The sequence below is a fragment of the Cebus imitator genome, unplaced genomic scaffold, assembly GCF_001604975.1.
Source record: "Cebus imitator isolate Cc_AM_T3 unplaced genomic scaffold, Cebus_imitator-1.0 Scaffold190, whole genome shotgun sequence".
NCBI lineage: Eukaryota > Metazoa > Chordata > Mammalia > Primates > Cebidae > Cebus > Cebus imitator.
The window spans coordinates 3,901,056-3,916,541 of record NW_016107505.1 but is presented as its reverse complement, the minus strand read 5'-3'; the positions used below and the strand labels follow the sequence as shown (position 1 = coordinate 3,916,541).

Genomic DNA, 15,486 nt, shown 5'->3' with positions numbered 1-15,486 from the left:
CCTACTAAAAGAAAACGTAGTGGAAAATCTTCTTATATTGGTCTAGGCAATAACTTTTATTTGAAACAAAACAAAAATAGACAAATGGTATTATATCCAACTAAAAATCTGCACAGCAATGAAACAGTAGAATGAGGAGACAATTCAAGAGTTGGGAGAAAATGTTGTTAAACATCATCTGATAAGAAACTAAAACCCAAAATGTAATAGAAATACAAAACAACTCAATAGCAAGGAAACAACCCCATGAAAATGAGTAAAAGAATTGAAAAGTCCTTTCTCATATGAAGACATACAAATAACCAACAGTTACATGAACTGACAGAAGAGCAGAAGATCAAACACCGCATGTTCTCACTCATAGGCAGGTGTTGAACAATGAGAACACATGGACACAGGGAGGGGAGCACTACACACTGGGGTCAGTTGGGGGGAAATAGGGGAGGGACGGTGGGGGGTGGGGAGCTGGGGAGAGATAGCAAGGGGAGAAATGCTAGATGTAGGTGATGGGGAGGAAGGCAGCAAATCACACTGCCACGTGTGTACCTATGCAACAATTTTGCATGTTCTTCACATGTACCCCAAAACCTAAAATGCAATAAAATAAATAAATGGAAAAAAAAAATGTTCAGCATCACTAATCTTTAGAGGAATAAACATTTTAAACCACATAAAATATCACCTTACACCTGTTAGCATGGCTATTATCAAGAAGACAAAACAGCTGTTGGTAACAATGTGGACAAATGGAAATCCTTACATAACTGTTGTTGGCAATGTTAATTAGTAGAGTCATTATGAAAAGCAGTATAGAAATTAATAAAAGTTAAAAATAGAACTACCTTATGACACATCAGTCACACTTCCAGTCATATATCCAAAGGAATTGAATTCAATGTGTAGAAACAAATCTGTACTCCCATTTTCACTGCAGCATTATTCAGAATACCTGAGATCTGGAAGCAACCTGAGTCTATCAATGGATGAATGGATAAAGATAATGTGACATATTGGGATACAATTGAATGCGATTCCATTAAATACTATTCAGCATTAAAAAGGAAGAAAATTCTGTCAATTGGCACAACATGGATGAATCCAAAGAACATTATGCCAAGGGAAATAAGTCAGGCACAGAAAGACAAGTGCTGCATGATCTCATTTATATGTAAAATCTGAAAAAGTCAAACTCATAGAAATAGTGAGTAGAATGGTGGATACCCAAGGCTGGAGTTGTAGGGGATATGGACAGAGAAAGAAGAAATGTTGGTCAAAGGATACAAAGTTTCAGTTGGACAGAGGAAATAATTTTTAGTGATTTGTTACACAACATGGTGACTGTAGTTAATAATGATATGTATTTTAAAATTGCTATAAAAGTAGATTTTGAATATTCTTATCATGAAGAAATAAATATTTGATGGGATGGATATGTTAATTATCTTGATTTAAAGTATTCCACAATGTGTATGTGCAATGAACTTTCACATTGTACCCTATTAATATAAACAATTATTATTTTTCAATGAAAAATGATTGAGTTTTAAACTCTCATACAATGTGGTGTAATTGAGGCAGAGTCGCTCACTATGCACACCCACTCAAACAAACACACACCATTATTGATCGCTTCTTTAGATAAGGTAGTGTACTTGATGACTTTGGTCATCTTCATATTTTCTATGGTGAACATATATTAATTATTCAGAAAAATTTAATGAACGTTGCTTTAAATATCATATGATAGGTCATTGAAAAGAGAGGCTCCATGGATGAGACAGTATTCTGACTGATCTAGAAGATATAAGATTTTGATATGGATTTTAGAAAGAAGGACATTGTGTGTAGACAGAAAAGCTGGTGAAAATATGTGCACAAGATAGAGCACACAGAGATAAATGTAAATATTTCACTAGGAACAATTATTACAAGGGATCCACTCCACAAACCAAAGAACAAAACACAGCCATTGGATCATGCGGTTTGCTAAATTTTTCTATTTTAAAAACAATTGAACTAGCTTCCATGATAAACTTAAGGCCACTATTTATAAATTATACACCTAAAAATCATTGATTTCCCTTCTTATGCACTGAACAAAAACAATAGCAAAACAATAATAGATTTCTACTGTTTATTTTATTGTTGATACCTGTAAAACATTAGATTTGTTTAAGACTCAATTTGCCATTATTACATTTTGCACTTTTTCCTCATGTCACTTACAACAAAGTTAGTAAGATAATATTTTTATGATTGTTTAATGCTTTTTATTCCACTAAGCCATAAGCTCCCTGTAATGCAGGGACCTCATTTATTTCTGCATTGTTGTATTATCTTGATTATCTTGTATTATGTCTTGTATATGTGCAATAATTGTTTATTTAATGATTGTTTATTTAATAGAGAAGAATTGAAGTCCTGGATTCTGTTCTGTCTACTTAGAAATCTGTATACCAAATGACTTTCCTTTTTTTTTTTTTTTTTTGTTACAGAGTCTCACTTTGTTGCCAGGCGCCAGGCTAGAGTGCAGTGGCGTGATCTCGGCTCACTGCAACCTCTGCCTCTCTGGTTCAAATAATTCTCCTGCCTCAGCCTCCCAACTAGCTGGGACTACAGCCACGCACCACCACGCCCAGCTAATTTTTGTATTTTTAAGTAGAGATGGGATTTCACGATGTTGGCCAGGATGGTCTTGATCTCTTGACCTTGTGATCCGCCCGCCTCGACCTCATAAAGTGCTGGGATTATAGGCATGAGCCACTGCACCCAGCCCAAATGACTTTCTTATATCCAGTTAGGTGAGGCTCAACTGCTTTTTGATACCTTACTGCCTGCTTAACATATTTGCAAGCATATTCTTGCCAACTTCAATCACTGAGGCAATAATATTTTTTTGCTGTGGAACAATTGAATCAATATTCTGGCTGATTTCCTTTCATAATGCTAAGTATCCTTTTTTTGTAATATTTGGGCATTGTCTTGGGAAAAAATAAAACTGAAGATTTTATCTCTGCACTGAATTTTGTTTAGAGTACTTAAGTTTAGTGGATAGGAGTTTCTCAAAAATATTGAACCAATTTTTCTACATGAATTCACATAAAATTGACAGACTCATATTGAATCTACTATTAGTGAAAATATAGAAATTAGTAGACTACTTGGCAATATAAATAAAATCAGGCAATCATGAAAAACAGTATAAGCTAAAAAATGAACTATATGCCATTTGTGGTCATTTCTCATTATACTCACTGAGATTTTTATAAAGATGCCTGTTTTCCGAATTACAGTATGGTTGCTATGGTAATACACACTTAATAAATCATGTACACAGCCTGTCTTCATTTCCACTCAGCCCTGAAATAATAAAGAAGATTATTAAAGTCGCAAGAGTCTGCAAAGAAGTGTGGTGAGAGCGAGTGAAACAACGAAGACATTAAACATTAAAAACAAAATTTCAAAAGATTCCGTGAAGATCTCATTAAGTATTTGTGGTAGCCTTGGGGTCGTTCAATGATATTTTGGAGTGTTTTCAGAGTCTTCCTGAGAGATATATGTTGATGACTGATGATGAGTTGCTCATTGATATTTGACAGCACTGACAGTTTACCTGTGTGATTTGGGATTATTTTCTTTCACAAGAGATGAATGGGTTAGAATCTCTGTGTTAGAATTTCAAACACAGAGTATCCCTTGAGGCGTTCAGTACTTTTCACATTTTCTTTCAATCTTTACCATTTTAGAGCCATATATAGTACATTTTTATTTCTTTAAATATACAAAGAAATGATTTCCATTCTGCTCTACAGTCAAAATTGTACTGGCTGACACAGGTTGGAGAGGAATTATACAACATATTATCACTTCAAAAGCAATTTTCCCTTATACACATAGTTGCCTCTTGACTGTTTTTGTTTTCACTGTGTTCATTGGGAGAGCAAGGTTTCAGATTACAGTTGTGAGATCCATTCTACTAGGAGAGGCTGAAGAACATTACAGAAGAGAAGAAGAGGCCCTGGAAAATGAATAGCAGGATGTCCTCTGTCAAGAGCTTTCATCAGAGGGAGCCCCTGTGCAATCAACATTGCTTCAACTGGGACACAGGTTCTCTTTCAATTGGCATTTTACATTGAATGGTTCTGCTATCGCTCTATTTTCTATCATCTGTCTGTCTACTCTGTGGAATAAGCACTGCCAATACATTTGCAGAAATCAGCAGCGTTGACCAAACTGTAAATTAGGATATCATATGAAATTCAGCAATGAGGGGATTACAGAACACCTAAAGATGACTGTTGTTTAATTGAAGGCTTTCCAGCAAGAGACACCTATTACCACCTCCAAGGGAGGAGTCTGTGTGGTGGATAAAGAGTATCATTGCCTATCATCAGAGGCAGTAGCTCCAGGGTATTACTCCTTTCCATGATTTTCAGGTATCAGAGTCACCAAGAAAGACAACTCAGGCACTGGATTACAATGTTTTACTCACGAATAAAAGAGACAGAGGAAGAGATGCTTCAATAGCATCGATGCCTCGTGGCCAGCGTATCTCACCTCTCAGCGGACTTAGGGAAATGGCCTGCACTTATTCCTCTCTTTGCTGCAGGCAACATATTCCATTTCCTTTGTTAAAGTAAATTAAAATGGAGACCAGGCCTGAAGCCTGAAGAATTCTTGAGCAGACAAAAACAGTTAGGTCACATAAGGGAACTCAAACTTACCTGATTTCCAACCATACACAAAACTTAACTGGAACTATATCTTTCAAATGTCTATATTAAGGAAAAAATCAAATTTAATCTCAACCAACCGGGAGTAGACAACACACTTATATAACTATGGACTTTCTAACGGAATAGTCCAAATAAGGCAACTGTCTCACTAAACCAACCAAACATTTTCTCTGCTTTCCTTCTGTGTTTCTTCTATAAAAGCTTCCCTGTGGCATGCCACGGGTGGAGCTGCCAAACCACTTCTCGTGTGAAGCTGCCCGACACATGAATGAATGTTTACTCCAGTAAACTCTTTAAAATCTTACCGTGCCTTAGTTTATCTTTTTAAAAGTTTAATTTCAGAAATGTAAAAGGGATCCCTGATGACCCTCAGGAAGGATGAGTAACCAGGTGTAAGTATCTGCTGAGCCCACCGTGCTCACTGTTTTCTCACTGAATTTGGTGGTCACTGGGTACATCCTTCTTGGATGTCAAGATCTGAAAATTGTATCCTTAGCTCTTTGACTTTATTTGAACAATTTTCATTTTAGAAGTTAGACTGCTTCTAGCTTAGATTCAGAATCCAGATTGAGATCCAGAAGTCAAACTCTGTTCAGTAGGAACTGGACTGGGTTCAGTTGGAGACCTGTGATAAGCAAAATTTAGGACAAAGTATTATTGGTTGATTAGAACCTAAGGAGTCTAGTATACTTCAATCTGGAATTCTAGCTAGTTTTATGTTCAGAAGCCTTGGACCAAGACCTAGGCCTTCCTAGAGAAATTGGTGTACCTCAGGAAGATAACAGAATTACAGTATCCACAATAATGAAGTTTTATTCCTTATGAAATTGTTCATGTATGGGTACGTTAGGAAAAAATGATCCCCAAAACCTCAGAATCAATGAGATACTTTTTTTTATTGGTATAAGGAAGCTTCCAAAACTCAGCATGACTCGAAAAATTAGCCTTTCTAAAAGAATCCTTAGAGTGTGTAATGAATATTAACCTGAATTTTTAACATCAACTTTCTTTAAAAATTAGATCCTCAAATGGGCCAGAAGTATCTGCAAACACTAAATTTAACTCTTAATCTTGCATTAAGATTTAATAGCTTAAATCCAAGCTATTATAAAAGCAACTGCTTAAGGGTAAAGAGGAAAAAAAAAATAATTGGAAAGAGACTGGATGTCCCCTCAGTCATCCATCTAAAATTTAGCCCACAGTCTCAATAAATTGACTCCTGGTGATAAGCGAATATGTCCAAAACTCCTTCCTGGAAGAAACTTAATATCCTTTCTCTCTCCCTTTAAGATGTCTAAATCGTTAAAAGTCAAGCCTCAGGGAAATGACTCATCAGAAAGTGGGTAGAAAAGCGAAACTTTTAAGAACTAGCAAATGAAAAATCTGAAAAGTTTCATCCACAAATATCAATAAAAGGTTTTGGCCATCTAAACAGGCCAATTTAACTACCAGAGACACATTTGGATCTAGCTAATGAGTACACTCATTATTATACCTGGCACATAGCTAATATCTCAGCACAGAAGCCATGAGTATCTTTATGCTTACGTATGTCTAAATATATATATATATATATATATATTATTAACTAATGTGTAATAGTAGTCCACCCTCAGATGGTATTATTATAAATAATCTTGAAAGGGCTAATGTTTAATTGAACTAATGAAAAAAAATTTATATAAATTATTTTCTCAGAAAAGTACTTATCCAAATGCTTTTCAAGTTCATGACTTGAGTAATCTTTAATAAATAAGAATGTTGGTTATTTTAGTATGAAATGAATATTCTACCCAGATTTACTAGTCAAATAAGCCTGTTATCTTTGTCACAAAAATTGTCAACGAGGAAAGTAACTTGAGGTAACAGTTTTGTTTAATGCTATGTGCATATAAAAAGGTTTTAAAAATCTATTTGATAACTTAAAATCTTAAACTATACTGTGTTAAATTAAATAATATTTATTAAATACCTACATTATCTCCAAATAAGAATAACTATAAAAGCATTAACTTTTGGCTGGGCATGTTGGCATGCACCTGTAATCCCAGCTATTTGGGAGGCCAAAGAAGAAGGAAGACTACTTGAGGCCAGGAGATTGAGACCAGCCTAGGCAACATAGCAATACCCTGTCTTAAAACCAAACAAAACATTAATTTCTGAAGATAATATTAACTTTATATATATTTGGCTTTTTTAAAAAAGCAGCCAGAAATATTTGAGTCTGCTAGTAAGCATGTCCTAAACTATGAGGGGCCACATGCTATTTAAACAATGAAATCATATACTTCCTAATTTTCATTAGATGTTATAGTTACTAAGGATTAGAATTTTAATCAATATATGCAATTAAAACAATTGGAAACAATAAGGATGCAAGAAATAAAACTGTATATAAATATACATTAAAAAGTAAGATGTGTATTTAATAATGATAGAGGCAGCAGGCAGACAAATCCTAGTCAGACAGGAGCAGGTCCTTGGTAAAACTCCACCTTCAAGCCAAAAAACAGACCGAAACCCATAACCTGGAGTGAGGACTTCTATTCCCATTTGCCCACTCTTTCCCAATTGGTTCTTTCTGAGTAATGCTTTTTAACCAATCAAATGTTATTTTTTCCAATGCTACCTACAGCCCACTCATCCCCACTCCATGCCTCTAAAAGCCATAGACTCAGCCACATCGAGAGAGAAACCATCTGACTTTGGGTGGAAGACCATGTCATTTCTACTCTCTGCTGAGAGCTGCTCTGTCGCCCAATAAAATTATCTGCCCTCCTCACTCTTCAATTATCCGTGTATTTTCATTCTTCTTGGACATGGGACAAGAACTTAGGAACCACAAACTGTGTGTACAAACTATAACACAGGTGGGTTGAGGCATGCCTGGCCCAGCTGTGTTGCAAAGCCAGTGTGCAAGCCAGGCATGGCCTGGGCAGGCCGAGTGGGTTAGTTACCTCCTGCAGCAGGTAATGTGCCCAAGCAAGGCCTGGGTGGGGGATGTCACTGGCTGGAGGTTCCTGGCTGGCAAAGTGATTGGCAAAACTCCTGCATCATCTGAGGGCTCATCTGGGGTCCCTGAAGGGTGAGTAAATGTGGACCTAGACTCTTCACTTTTTCTCCAAGCCTTTTTGTCCTCAGACTTTTTGTGAAGGCCTATGAAGTACTGAACCTCTGATTAACTAGTTAAGAGTGAATGGCACAGCCACAGAGGACAAAATGCTGGAGAGGACCCTGCCACTGCCCCTGTCACTCTAGGGGATTGAGACTGTCAGCTTTGCTCCAATCTAGTCTTTCCTATGACAGTTTCCCTTTTATTTTTCAGAGCTGTGATGGCACCTCTCTCTCTCTCTCTCTCTCTCTCTCTCATTAAATAATGATAAGGGCAGACTACAGATATATTACTGCATAGGATAAGTACTTGGCCCAGCTGTCTAAAATGTAATTCAGAACCATGCAGTTTCTGTTTATTCTTAGAAGTGGAGAGGATTCAGCAATTAAGAGGTGTTTTTTTTTCCCCATTGAAGGAAATCATTTGCATAGAGCAACAGGCTTTTCCCCCCAGGCATCTACCCCTTCTCTGCACGTAAGGTGCTCATTTTTGGGTTTTTTTTCCATGATGTCAGGAGTTCACATAGCCCTGCAAATATAGGAAGCTTTTCCATGTGAGAAGATTTTCCTGTTCCTTTTGGGAGGCATCTTACTAGGCCAGGTCCCCACATCACATGACTTTCTTTCTCTCTGTTGTTTGAGGAGGGCCTGGTTCCACAGCTTCACCCTGGCACACTGCTTATGCTGAGAAAGCAGTGAAGGAGCCACTGAACACTCATTGCAGTTTGGCAAGGGCCACCTGAGACTTCACATGGTGAGTCCATGCACCTTCCTGAGGCAACTTTTTGTCCCAAATGCAATTCCAAGCTTGAGATTGAAACCCTAGAAAGGAAAACGAGGTTTGAGAGCAGAAAACAGCGGAAGTCTAGGGACACAGGGCAGGTGAGCATGACTAATTCCTGCCACATAGGCACCCCCCATTTCATGGATGGAGGTCCTGCTCATATTCCTGGCATCGATGAAGTCTAGAGAACACAAAGGTTACTGATAGCAGGGAGGATAGGCCAGCACATAAGTGAGTGCAAATGTTTCTACCCTCTGGGTCTCCCTGTTTCATGGGTGAAGTCTGCATTGGCATCCATGGCTGGCACCTGCCAAGCATTGCCAGGTCTCAGGGATACAAGGACAGAAGAAGAAAAGGGGAAGTCTTTTATTTGCTCTCTCTTACCTACCATGGGTGTTCGCTGGGAAGAAGAAGGAGGAACTAAAAGATGCGTTTTTTCCTCTTTCCAGATGGGCGACCAACCATCTTCAGTCTGTACTTCTCTCAAATGCATCGTGAATCACTGGGAATTAAACCAAAACAAAACTCTCTGATTTCCAGCCCAGTGTTCCATGTCAAGTGAAATGACAATGTTTGGAGACGATTTACAAGTGTTTTATGAAAAAAAAAAAAAAAAAAGCATTATTTTTCTTGTTTCCTACTCTGTCCTCTCTTCACAGATGAGTAATCACATCTCTGTACCACAGGACACTCCCCTCAGATGCATCCCCCAGACTACGAAAAGCTTAATTTTCCCCAACCTTAAACTGGCTTGAAAATGAACCAGGAAGAAATGATTTAACTGAATATTCTCTTCAGGCGGGACAACTTCTACAATATGCAGATAACCTCTTTTTCTGCTCCCCCTTCACAGGACTCCAGGGTCAAAAGGACTCCATAGCTTGGGGGAAGAGATCCCAGAAGGCTGACATACCAGCAAAAGGGTAAAACTTTTTTACTAGTCAGATTTCTGACTTTCTCTCTCTCTCTCTCTCTCTCTCTCTCTCTCTCTCTCTCTCTCTCTCTTTCTCTGTGTAAATTGAGAAAGAGAGATTTAAATGATGGCAAAAAAAAAATCACTGTTTATATCCTCTGTAAAATTATTGATTAATAGAAAAAAGGATTTACTACAGAGGACAGGATGCTGGAGAGGACCCTGCCACAGCCTTGTCACTCTCAGGGGTTTGGAATGTGGTCTTAAGGCTAGTCTTAAGCCGTAGGGAATCTGGTGTGCTTTGTGTGTCTTTCTGTATGGCTCTGTCATAAGGAGGAATACTTTAGGATAGAACACGGGCCTAGGACCCCATAAGCCCACTGTTCAAGCTAGTCCAGCCAATTAGTCAATAACAAACTTTGCTGCAGGTCTCTGAAACAAACAAAGGAACAAACAAAAAACTGGGTGTGGTTTCCTTCTTGACTTGTATGTCCTTGGCAGCTTGACCTTATAACTACATGGCAGTACTTTCTTTAGGTCTCTGTCATTTTACAATGGCAGCCTGGGTTCAATCCTGGTTTAGGGAGTGAATACTTTTTGGTTAATATCTATAGGACTCTTGCCATTTGCTCATTCTTTTTCGCTCCATGAACAACATCTAACTTCCTTCCTGAAATCGTCCTTTCTCTGAGCTACCTTTAAAGAGTCTAGATTTTGTAAAAACTGCTTATCACCTCTTTGAAAATACCTCGTACACTTGAAGATAAGTCATCACCTTATTTGAGGCTTGTTGGTTTCACTGTTGAGATTACTTCTGATAAAGTTCAAAAGCCAGAAATATTGGCTGCTTGGTGTGGCTAAAGTTGGGTAATAAGGGATTTAAAATGATTTTTTCAAAGCACCCTATGGTTAAAAGTAAGCCTAATTATAAGTGATATCCAAGCTATAGGTATATTTAAAAGGCCTTTATGTCTTTTTTTCTCTTCTTGGATTTTCTTTTGTTANCTTCTCAGTTGACTGAACTGTTTTTCTCCATTTTGTCTTGACAATATTAAGGCACACATAAGAGGTCATAAGATAACTTCTGACAGCCTGGGGCCCACTTGGGAAAAACGGGGAAGGCATCATGAACCTCATTTTAGAAAAAAACGTTATTTTCCTCATGGAGACCTAATAGTTAAAAGTGGAGAAATCCCTCTCAAAATCTGTTTTTGTCTTCCTGCCATACCTGCTTATTATGTCCTAGAAACTGCATTTTTTTTTTTAGCCCTTTTCTTGAAGGGCTCTATCCTGAGGCCAGTAATCCAATTAGAAGATTGGCAAATAAATAAACCCTTACAATTTTACAATTACTGGATCTTCTTCTGTCTGTGTAGTTATACATGTGATGTTTATCACAAGAGCTCTAATTGATTGGCTTAACAAAAAATAAGCGCTTAGATCAAAAATTTTAAAGGAAAAATAAAAGCTGTAATGTCTTTTAGTTCACAAGACTTTAGTCTTCAAGAAATAAAAAGCAGTTTTAAAGATTATTGGTAAAATACAAATGTCTTCAACATGTAAAAATGTAGTCTAAATTATGCAGGTCAAATGCTAAGTTTACTAAATGTTTTAAGATGATAAACTGTTTCTTTGGGTTTTGAAAATTGATCAACTTGCCTGCTCTACTGTTTGGTAAGCCCTGGGAATGTCTGGAGTTAACCACACTCCTAACTATTGTGAAGAGATTCAGGCTTTATATGTACCTAATACAGAATTCAAACAACTTACCAGGTTTTACATTAAAATTAAAAATTGCTAAGAGTTATCATTATAACATGTAATGGAGACTACTGAAAAGAGATTTACATGCAAGGTATTTAAGGAAAGTAAAATGTGTTATTAGAAAAGATTACGAGAAGGCATGAGAATGTAAAATTTTTGCCTACATTAGAGGGTTAAAGGATTGTTTTAAAATAAATAAGATAAAGCTAAAGGTTTAAACAAGTTGTGGAAAGTTTGTAAAATTAACCTTTTAAAAGGAACTCTGTGCATGAGCATGTTGACTAAGTTCAAAAAGATATCATTTGTTTTTTTTTCAAGCATTGAAAATTGTAATAAAAACAAACAAGGTTTTCTTAAGACACTAATCTGCTCTTTAACAAAAATTTGTAAAGGGTTATAAAAGTTTGGAAGAATCTCACCTCTTAGGAAAACTGGTTAAGATTGGATAGAATTATCTATTATGTTTCATTAAAACGACTGGAGTTGACCTTTATGGTAGACTAATGTGAGGGTGAAACTTGGTTTTTACTCTCTTAAATTTTCATGTATTATTAAAGGATAATGAAAGATTTTGGTGTGCCTTGCAAATAAACTATTGAATAAAGATGTGAAATAAAAAAGACACAGTGTTTGGAAAGCTGCCTTCCCTCTTAATGAGTAAAGGTCAATGCCTTTTTAAAACAATTTGGAGGTCAGGCATGGTGGCACATGCCTGTAATCCCAGCACTTTGGGAGGCTGAGGTGGGCAGATCACAAGGTCAGGAGCTTGATACCAGCCTGAACAACATGGAGAAATCGTTCCTCTACTAAAAGTACAAAAAAACCTAGACAGGCATGGTGGCATCTGCCTGTCATCCCACTTACTCAGAAGACTGAGGCAGTAGAATTTCTTGAACCCAGGAGGAAGAGGCTGCAGTGAGCTGAGATCACACCACTGCACTCCAGCCTGGGTGACAGAGCAAGGTTCTGTCTCACAAAAAAAAAAAAAAAAAATTGGAGTCATTATTTTGACCAAGTAAGTGACTTAAGGTAAACTTGAATTCTATTTCATAATATCAAAGTGGTTTAAACCTTTAACATATTTAATAGGCTTCCCAAAATCAAATTTCAGCTTCTAAATTGTTTTTTCTAACCCCTAACATTTGGATGCTACAGAGGACCCCTGAGGCATTCAAAATAGAGATAAACAGGATTATTTAACATATTTAGTTACATGGGACAGCAAAAATAAAACTAATATTTAACAATCTTCAGGTTACATCTTGGTGAAAAATAATGTATGTTCAAAAATTATATGCGATTTCCAAAATTCTAATGTCTAAGAATATGCTATCAATCATAATTAGGGTGATTATGTTAAGTTACTGTAAGCCACAGAAATAATTGACTTTCTTTGTCAATTTTGTTTTTATCTATAACTACCCTGGAAATTCTATTATTCACACAGACAATTGCTGTCTTGTTTTGATCCTTCTCAAAAGATGGCTTGTAATTAGCTATGGAACTTTAATAGGTGCTGTTAAGATCAGATTTCTGATAAGTTTGGATATTGTGACATTGGAATAGAGGAAAATGTACAGGACTCATGTAGAGCTGGAATGTTCATGAATATCAAGTAGAACAAGAGTTAATGGAATGATACTAATAAAACACTGAAGTAATTATTTTTAACTTTTTGCTTAAAATGTTGCTGATCCTTTTTTTTTCAAAGTCAGAAAAACTTTTATTTTGAGCTATTTACAGCTTTTAACATTAAATAAGGCATATTACTATGAACAAAACTTGGAGCATATTTGTTTTTCTCTGCCTGGTCTCTTCAAAATGTGGAAGGTATTTCTGAATATTATTAACTTATGGCAATATAATTATTTGCGAAAGTCCAATAAGAATCTATTCCTTTTGCAACACTATGCATTTGGAGAAACTGGTTGTTTTTACCAAGGTTTTCACCAGAAGGTAATTCTTCCCTTTAAGAAAGCAAGCTTGGCCAGGTGCGATGGCTCACACCTATAATCCTAGCACTCTGGGAGGCTGAGGCAGGTGGATCGTGAGGTCAGGAAATTGAGAACATCCTGGCCAACATGGTGAAATGCCATCTCTACTAAAAATGCAAAAATTAGCTAGGTGTGGTGGCACGTGCCTTGTAGTCCCATCTACTTGGGAAGCTGAGGCAGGAGAATCGCTTGAATCCAGGAGGAAGAGGTGGCAGTGAGCAGAGAGAATGCCACTGCACTCCAGCCTGGTGACAGAGCAAGACTCTTTCTTAAAAAAAAAGAAAAGTTGGCGCGCGCGTGCGCCGTAGTGGAACGTAGTGGCCGGGCAGGCGAGGCGGCACTAATCAGCTCCCTGAAGGGACTGCGGGCGGTTGGGTGCCCACGGCCACTTTTGCCTTCCCCGGGAGATGTCCTTTGCTTCTCAGATGTAAATGCACTTTAAGTTTGTTATTCAACAGTGAAAATGAGTCATACAGAGGTTAAATTAAATATACCTTTTGGAAATAAATTACTAGATGCCGTTTGGTATCTCACAAGAGCTTAACACATGGAATAATTCTTTATTTTTTCCCCCATTTATTTATTTTATTGCATTTTAGGTTTTGGGGTACATGTGAAGAACATGCAAGATTGCTGCATAGGTACACACGTGGTAGTGTGATTTGCTGCCTTCCTCCCCATCACCTACATCTGGCATTTCTCCCCTTGCTATCTCTCCGCAGCTCCCCACCCCCCACCGTCCCTCCCCTATTTCCCCCCAACTGACCCCATTGTGTAGTGCTCCCCTCCTTGTGTCCATGTGTTCTCATTGTTCAACACCCGCCTATGAGTGAGAACATGCGGTGTTTGATCTTCTGCTCTTCTGTCAGTTTGCTGAGAATGGTGGTTTCCAGGTTCATCCATGTCCCTACAAAGGACACAAACTCATCGTTTTTGATGGCTGCATAACACATGGAATAATTCTTACACATGGAGCATCAGGAGATATGAATCTTCCTCATTTGATGTCACTGGCATCCCATCTTGCATCTCATGGTTTTTTTTTTTTTTTTTTTGAGATTTACCTGTGAAGGCCTTAATATTGTACATAGAATTAAGGCATATAAATCAGTTTTGAATTACCTAAAGACATCAGGAGAATACAAAGTTGCAGGAGTTTTTCTTGGAGGTAGTTCAATGGGCTCAAGAGCAGCTGCTTCTGTAATGTGTCACATTGAGCCAGATGATGCTGATGATTTTGTTCGAGGTCTCATTTGTATTTCTTATCCACTGCGCCATCCAAAGCAGCAGCATAAACTCAGAGATGAAGACCTCTTTTGTTTAAAAGACGCTGTACTGTTTGTGTCAGGCTTAGCAGATGAAATGTGTGAAAAGGTGAATTATAACTCAATGTTTGTGTGAATGAAAGAGAATGAAAGGCAGAAATATCTTGGGAGCAAGATATTTCCTGCAACAGTCTCTTTTAAAAGTTGCTAATTTGACTAACACTAGATTTGTGTTTTGGTTACCCTGTTGCTTTTGAGAACCTAAAAATAGAAATATAGTGACAAAATTTGTCTCCCTGATAGATATGACCCTTATTTGGGAAATGAAGGATTAATATCTGAATCTTCTGATTTGGGGATTACTAGGCTGTACATTTTTTTTAATCATTTCAACATTCAGGCAGATTATTTGTTATAAAATTGACTCTTGAGAAAGGGTTGGCAATGTCTACACATTACTAAATATTAGCCCAATATTATCAAACAATTTCGTATTCCCCAGAGCGTATAATTTACTTGGGAAAAAGATTTTTGGGGAAAATAAATTTTTTACTCTAATTTACTTAACATTTTATTATCAGTAATGAATGCTTGATATGTGGTATCGCTGTAGCTAAGAGAAGTGGACTGCCACGTTCGTGGACATTTCCTCGTGCATTCTGTTGCCTAGAAAGTTGTCTGTGAGAAAGTGTTTAATGAATACTTGTGAATGAATGCCAGTATAGGCAGAGGAGAGAGGACCCTTTATTAAATATAAATAGAACATTTAAATAAAAAAGAAAAGAAAAGTTATTGCCTCATACCTTGTCTACACAGTCCCTGTACAGGGCCCCTAATGTGTAGTGAGTAAAGAATGTCACTGGCCCAGGAGCCCCAACTTGTCTTTTGACCTCAAGAAGAGAGGAATTTCCCCATCTCA

At 37.3% G+C, this 15,486-nt stretch overlaps 1 pseudogene; it reads left to right on the top strand.

Annotated features, from left to right (window-relative positions):
• The first annotated feature begins 13,651 nt into the window (after positions 1 to 13,651).
• LOC119473861 lies at positions 13,652 to 15,196 on the top strand (annotated as a pseudogene).
• The last annotated feature ends 290 nt before the right edge of the window (positions 15,197 to 15,486 follow it).